We start from the raw sequence: 8,346 nt of genomic DNA on the forward strand, positions 1-8,346 counted from the left end.
TGGCATGGTAGTCTACATAAAAATTCAAACATGTTTACAGTTTTACACTTTTACATGCTTTCAGTAAGTTGGTTACACACGAAGTCTAATAATGAAGCAATAAAAAAATCTTGTACATCTCAAACAAACTTAAAATTTAGGTGGTTAGAGTGTAGTTGTGGAGATGGGAGGAAAGGAATTGTAGAGGAAAAGCAAAGGAGGAGGCAACAATGCTTGATAAGAAATGTACTCATTACCTTGCTCATGTAACTGGAACCCCTCCATAGAGTTTTTTTATAATAAAAATTTTGTTCAAAAAATAATAAAACAAAATAAATCTATGCAGGGAATTTGAAACTTAGTGGTCGAGTATTCACCTACTATCTGTGAAGGGTCCTTGTTAAATCACCTGCAAAATACAAAATAGACCAAAAACTTTAAAAAATGATACAGGAAGGAAAATAAAGCACAGGGGTTGGGGCAAGTAAGTGGTTTACTTCCAAAGAAGAAGTAGCAACAGATGATTTTGGGGGTACATACTTGGAATCCAAACATCCGTTCTTTCGTGCTTCAAGTGTTCAAGGCTAGTCCGCTAAAAAAAAAAATCACAACAAAAAACGAGGAGGAGGCACATGACAGAAGAAATAATAATCTGAAACAAATTAAACTTCATCTGGATGGTGGGAAGAAGTCTCTCATCTCTGTTATTTTCTTTTAAATAAGTTTCTAGCCTTTCAACCATGTGAGAATGCAGCAACAAGGGAACACATTAAAGGCCTGGTTAAGCTGACCTCTCAGTACATTGAATTTTCTTGGTTCTAGATCATGTCCTTCAGAATTTCTGTTGAGTACACATAAGTTTCTCTAAGCTATTGGGACCTTGTCTTAAGGAGTTTTGTTATAGCATCACAATGGAATTGAAGTAAACAGCTATACCTCTTTCTCTAAAGGAAGACTCATGGATTTGGCAGTAGGAAAGTTTAAGCGGAGGACCTCCAATTGTCTAGGTAGGGGTTCTACCACCTAAGTTCCCTACTCCAGCCCTTGTTCTTCACTTTGAATTTATCAACACATTGCCTTATGGATTTCAAGGATTCTGATGTAAACTATCTCACAGGAAACTATCATGAGAAATGATGATGCTCTATTTTTTCTCACTCCTATAGATGTTAATAACCCACTTCATGGAGATGTATGGCATAGGGCATTTTGCTACAGTATCAGATGATTCTGAAGCGATACCACTATCCTTTTGACATCAGTCATTCTACATTTAAAGACACTGAATATCTTGTGTTAACTGATGAGGTCTTTAAAAGCCAAAAGTTAGAGCAGCTTTTCAGATTATGGATGCCATGAAGTACCCTATTGGATTTAATTTCTGAGTGAGAAAACAGCTGTTTTCCATTATCCACCTAAGTATAAAACTTACTGGGACTTATTTTCTTTGCATTTTAATGTAAATGACAAAAGTGCCCATTTTTTGACTTTATAAGGGGACTCTTATTATTACATAATTAAATAGTTGTCAAAATTCACTGAGCTGAATAGAGAACATAATTTATATTAAAGTAGTAATTTCTTGCCATTAATACATGGATGTATTTTATTAGTAAATACTGAAAAGGAAATAAAAACAGTATTTCTAAAGAAGATTCATCCTGGCAATAGTCACTTTACAGTAGGCTGGTACTACCTGCCTTCTTTCAACCAAATGCTATTGTTGAATGTGATATTGTTTTAGATCTACTCAAGAGCTATGGGGCTCATCTTGGATTCCATTAAAAACACACCAAAGTGCATACTGATATTACAACATTTTAAAGATCAGAAATTATTTATTATATGGTACCAAAACACTAAATCAAGTCCATAACAAATAAGGAATTTAATATTATTTTAAGCAGTTGTGCAAGAAGGTTCTAATTCAACAAAGAGGGACACCTCTTATACTTTAACTTCTTTGAATTTTCTCTTTATTGTCAAGATAAAAAAATCTGGATCTACTTTAGTGAAAGTTTCCAATTGAACTCTTCGTTATGTGTCCCCTGCATCTAGGAATACATAGGATTCCACTTTGTTTTTAGATTGTTGGAGCAAGTTCCAAGACTTGCACATATAGTGAATGGAAGCCACTGGTTGATGTATGCTCCTGCACATGGCCACTGTTCTGGCAGGAGCAGACATAAGGACATGGATACTACTCAAGGACAAAATCTTTGGGACCAACCCTAGGACCTTGAAGCCAACAAGGACAGAATGCACTTTCTGATACACTTGAAGTTCCTGCAACACTGCCATGGCTGCACCAGTGGCATCACTCTGTGCACCTCACATCCCTGTGGAAACCTTGGCAACAGTCCTCCAGGCTCAAGACCAGAAGATCCAGTGAGTTCATTCCAAGCTGTGATTGGTCCATTGCAACCATTGTGAGTGGTCTCTGCAGTCCATTACATTGCTGAGAGTTCCTGGTGACCTGCTGGACTGAGTGCTACATTGACAGTTTCCTTTATGTTATTGCTCTGGGGTTTTTATTTTCTTAGCTAAGTTTAGGTAGATTTACTCCTTGCCATCTTAGCAGAAAGATGGAAGAACATAGTGAATTATCCTCAAGCTCTTCAGAGAAGGAGATTTTCACTCAACAAGACAGTTTGAAGGTGATCATTAGGTATGGCAGGAGGAGATTTTCCCTGAACAATATAGCATGAAGGAGGAAATCATTGACTATGGAAGCTATGGATATGTAAAGTTGGCCTAGCACCACCTCGTAGTCAAAAAGCTTGGAGTGAAAATAATCCTGAAGATGAGAGTTCAACAATTGTTAAATCAAAAATGAGATGGACAGGCCAGGAAGGTGGCTCAGTGGTAGATGTTTGCCTTACATAAATGAGGCCCTGGGTTCGATTCCTCAGCACCACATAAACAGAAAGAGTTGGAAGTGGTGCTGTGGCTCAAGTGGTAGAGCAGTAGACATAAGCTGAAGAGTTCAGTGACAGTGCCCAGGCCCAGAGTTCAAGCCCCAGGACCCACAAAAAATTTTAAATGAGATGGACATTATTAAGATTTTCCATCACCCACACATGATCAGGTCATACCAGGTGAGGGAAATGGATGAACACAAATACTTGGTAGTGGAACTGGCCATCCAGAGACCTCCTTAGACAAATGTGAAAATCATACGCCTATTCAAGAATGAAGTCAGGAGTTTATTCAAACAGATTGTGAGGACTGTGCATTACTTTAATGAAATGACTGAAACATTAAACCCAATAACATCGTGTTGGATGACAAAGGCAATGTGAAGTTCAATGACTTTGGCATGAGCCTAAGGATTTTCCAAGGGTAGTTGCTGAAGGACATATTTGGTACCTTTATTTTGTCCCTATAAAATATTGCTTCCATGAAAATTACAATGGCTGCAAAGTAGATAGCTGGTGCTTGGGAGTCCTCATTTGTATTCTACAGGGATGGCAAATATCCCATTTGAAAGTATGAATTTTAACCAGATACAGGTAATTATCTTGGAGGCCACGTACATTTCTCCATTCATCTTCTCCAAAAGAACAAAATATCATCTTGAAATGGTAAACTGCAGAGCCAAAGCAGAGGCATAGTATAGAACAAACAATGGAGATCAGCTCAAACAAATTGATTGATATTTCCTATGTCCTGATGAGCCACTATGTAATGAGCAAACCCTATTATTCTTGCACTCTTGTGTGACATGAGGTACAGACTGCCTGAAACACACAAATCAATATTGGACAGGACATTCGATGAAACCATGGTCATCTATGTTTTGATTTAAAAAAGTCTTAAAATAGAACGACAGCAGTGAAAATAAATCAGTGCCTTCAATTATTTGTGTGCCCAACTCCTGAAGATAAATAGTATGTATATACGTATATATCTCACAAATATACTACATATTAAATATATGTCCAAAATTTATTTTATACAAAATTAGGGGACAGTGTTATTAGATTTATCCTTGAAAAAAAGATTAACAAAAAATTAAAGATTGCTCACTTTGCCAGCACATATACAAAAATTGGAACGATACAGAGATTAGCATGGCCCTTGTGCAAGGATGACTTGCATATTTGTGAAGCATTCCTGATTTAAAAAAATAAATAAATAAAGACAGATAGAGATCCCAGTTTGAAGTGTGAAAGTAAGTGGAAGGCCCATAAATTCAAATCCTAGTACTGGCCCATAATCATACATTGAATTAATTTTTGTATGTCTTTTATTATAAAAAAATACTATGCAGAGGGGTTACAATTAAATGAGTAAGGTAATTTCCTATCAAGTATATTTCCTATCAAGCATTGTTGCCTCCTCCTTTGTTTTCCCCTACCATTCCTTCTCTCCCACCTCCACGAGTGTTCTCCCCACCTCCGAAGTTCTAATGTTTGTTTTCAACGTAGGGTCTTGTACATTGCATTTTTACAATGGGTCAACCTGTATCCCTATTTAAGCATTTTGTGTTTTCCCTTACCCTCTCCAAATTAGAAAAATGTACATACAAGATGCAGGGTACCAGAATCAAATGCAGTGAAAACAGGAGTTATACCATGGGGAAGGTACATACAAAGCAACAAAGAAATCAATTTATAAATATGTTTGAAACAATCACAAGAAAGAAAAAAATTATCTTGGGGTTCATTTCACCTAACATCAACTTGTCTAAAAATTTCTGTTTTTCTCAGACATATACTAGTTATTGCAAATAAGGGAAACCATGGGATCTATGTTTCTTTGGGCATGGCTTATTTCACTTAACATAATTTGTTCCAAGTCTTTCCATTTCCTAACAAATGGGACAACGAAATTCTATGGAGGCATGGAAATGTGTATATATACCACATTTTCTTGATCCATTCATCAACTGAGGGGTATCTGGGTTGGTTTCATATCTTAGTTATGGTAAATAATGCTGCAATAAACATAGTCGTGCTGGTAGCATTAGTATGATCTTGTTTGTGAACATTTGGGTAAATGCCCAAAAGTGGTAGTTCTGGGTCATAGGGGAGATCTATGTGGAGTCTTTTGAAGAACCTCCATAAACTTTCCAAAGTGATTGAACACGTTTACACTCCCACAACAATACAGTAAGGTTTTCTTCGATCCACATCCCCTTCAGCATCTGTTGTTATTAGAGTTCTTGATTATAGCCATTCTAACTGTGGTGAGATGTTATTTCTGTTCGTTTTATTTTCATTTCTTTTATTTCTAGGGAGGTTGAGCATTTCTTCATGTATCTATTGGCCATCCTTCTTTTCTCTTCAGAGAAGTTTCTTTTTGAGTCTTTAGCCCACTTATTTATGGAGAAGTGGTTTCTTTAAGGATTTGTTGTTGGGAGATTTAATATTTTGAGTTACAGGTATATTTTAGATATGAGACCCTTGTCTGTTTAATGGCTAGTGAAGATCTTTTCCCTATCCATAGGCTTTCTATTGATCTTGTTAACTATGTCCTTTGCCATGTAGAAGCTCTGCAATTTCATGCAATCCCATTTGTCCAACCTTTCTTTGATTTGTTGTGTTTCTGGGTCTCCATTAAAAAAAAATTCGGCCTGTGCCAAGGAGACCTAGGGTTTCTCCTATTCCATCCTATTCCATCAGAGTGTCTGCTTTGACTCAGACGACTTTGATCCATTTGGAGTTGATTCTGGTGCAGATTGATATATAAGGATCTAGCTTTAGTTTTTTACAAGTGATTAACCAATTTTGCCAGCACAATTTACTTAAGAGGCTTTCTTCCATTCTATTTTTTAGCTCCCTTATCGAAGATTAGGTAGCTATATGTCTCTAGGTTCATTTCTGCCTTTTCAATTCTATTCCATTGTTCCTGATGTCCGTTCTTGTGTGAGTACCAAGCTGTTTTAATTACGATGGCTTTGTAGTAGAGTTTGAAATTTGGTATTGATATTCCTTCATCACTGTTCTTTATGTTAAGGATATTTTTTCTATTCTGGGTTTTTTTTTTATTGTTCTATATGAATTTTTGGATAGCCTCTTTTAATTCGTTGAAGAAAGGGGTTGGAATATTGATAGGTATTGCATTAAATTGGTAGAAACCCTTGGAAAGTATTGCCATTTTCACGATGTTGATCTTTCCAATCCAGGAGCATGGGAGGTTTTACCACTTTGTAAGTTCTGTTTTGATTTCCCTTTTCAGGTTTTTAAAGTTTTCATTATAGAGGTCCTTCCCTTCTTTGGTTAAATTAATTCCTAGTTATTTTTTGGGGGGGGGCTGTTATGAATGGAGTTGCTTTCTTTATTTCAACCACGCTTTTCTCATTGTTGGCATACAGAAAAGCCATTGATTTTTGAGGGTTATTTTTATACTCTGCTCCTTTGCCAAATTTTAAATCAGCTTAAGTAATTTTGGTGATTTGCTTTTCTTTTATGGCTAGAAATGTTGAACATTTCTTCATGTGTCTATTGGCCATCTTCTTTCCTCTTCAGAAAAGTTTCTCTTTAAGTCTTTACCCCACTTATTTATTGTGCAGTTGTTTCTTTGAGGATTTGTTGGAGGATTTATTTTTGTGAGTTCCAAGCACATTTTAGATATGAGATCCTTGTCTTTTGTAAGGCTAATCTTCTCCTAATCGGTGGGCTTTCTATGGATTTTTCTAGTTATGTCCTTTGCCATGCACAAGCTCTGCAGTTTCATGAAATCCCATTTGTGCAACCTTTCTTTGATTTGTTGTGTTTCTGGGTCTCTATGAAGGGAATTTTGACCTGTGCCAAGGAGACCTAGTGTTTCTCCTATTCTTTCCAGTACTGTTTTCAGGGTGTCTGCTTTGACTCTAAGGTTGACAATTACTTTTGTAAACCGGAACTTGTTTGTTTTTTCCATCTTTTGTGTTCATAGGAGTGTCTGTATTATGTGTAAACAGGCTGTTCTACAAGCTTTCTTTCAGGGTGATAGAGTAGTTATTATATGCTTGTATGTATTTTATAATGACATAGAGCTTTCTCATGACTTACCTACATAAATCTTTTAATGTTATTTAAGGGCCAAGAAGAATGCCAAACTTACTTTTTTGTGCCTATCTCCATCCTATTTCTCCCTATTGTCTAGTGGTTTATATAACACTCAGCATAACTGAAACTGGCACATGGAACAGACATGGACTTGATGGATCTTGGCTGTGAGATGGCCCCAAATACAGTAAATATCAGAATCAATGAGATCGAAGCAGCTGTCCAAGGTGCCTAGTTGTATTAACGTCCTTGGCTTCCAATGGTCTCACCTGCCTCTGTCAGAAGCCTCTTAATGGTCTGTCACCATCAAAGCTCATACTGAAGTTTAACTATTCAATGTAGCAGTGTCAGGAGGTAGAACCTTTAATAGATGTTTCAGTCATAAATGGATAAATGTCATCTCATCAACTATCAAGGGACTAACGTAATCACTGTTATCAGTTGTTAAAAGCAACCTATGCCCCTTACTCCCTGTCATTCTAGCACATGCCATGATGCTGAGATCCTCTGTGATATGATGCACCTACGGAGCCTTGTCCCATGTGCTACCATGCTATATAGACTTTCCAGCTACTACTATTAGGCTTGAAATAGACCTTATATTCCTCATGAAGTATACAGCTTAATTGATTTTAAACAATGACAAAATGGACAGAGATTTTATTCTTTTTGTCTTTTTCATGGAACTGAGGATTAAACTGAGGGCCTTAAACTTACTAGGCACATAAGTTGCCACTTGTGCCTACATGCACCCAACTCTTTTTCTTTCTTTTTCAGTTTGCTTTTCATATAGGATCTTGTGCTAACTTCACCCAAGTCACCCTCAGTACCCCATGCTCCTATACCTCTACCTCTCTATATCTGGGATTACATGACTGTGACACCACAGTTTGCCCATTAGACCATACTAATCTTTAGGGGAAAGAGATACAGATCCCTGAGATGTTTATGTGGGTTTGTGTGTCTGCTTGTGTGCTTGTGTGTATGTGTGTGTTTGTGTGTGTGTGAGTGTGTGTGTGTGTGTGTGTATCCACGTGAACTGTTCTTAATGATTTACTTAGTACTGAGGGTGAATCTTCCTTAAGAATCTGTATTCTTAATTCATTCCACTGAAAAAGAAATACTTCTCTGTGTACTAATGGCTCATAACTGTAATTCTAGCTCTTCAGAATGCTGAGATTTTGGGATAACATTATTAATGTTATCCCAGGTGTTATACCAATGTTATCCCAATGTTATGCCAGGTGAGCCAGGAAAAGTCCATGACACTCTTATCTCCATTTCATCACCAGAAAAGTCAGATATAAAGCTGTGGTTTAAGTAATAGAGTAATATTCTTGAGGAAAAAAATAGGAATAGCACCTAGGCTCTT

The 8,346-nt window shown here is 36.9% G+C and overlaps 1 non-coding gene across 1 annotated transcript; it reads left to right on the top strand.

Annotated features, from left to right (window-relative positions):
- Positions 1-4,000: 4,000 nt before the first annotated feature.
- On the top strand, positions 4,001-4,104 carry LOC122095056. Its single transcript, XR_006145010.1, has one exon. It is a non-coding gene; the product is annotated as a U6 spliceosomal RNA (small nuclear RNA).
- Positions 4,105-8,346: the final 4,242 nt, after the last annotated feature.

The sequence above is a fragment of the Dipodomys spectabilis genome, unplaced genomic scaffold (assembly GCF_019054845.1).
Source record: "Dipodomys spectabilis isolate Male_0828 unplaced genomic scaffold, ASM1905484v1 ptg000012l, whole genome shotgun sequence".
In the NCBI taxonomy this organism is placed as follows: domain Eukaryota; kingdom Metazoa; phylum Chordata; class Mammalia; order Rodentia; family Heteromyidae; genus Dipodomys; species Dipodomys spectabilis.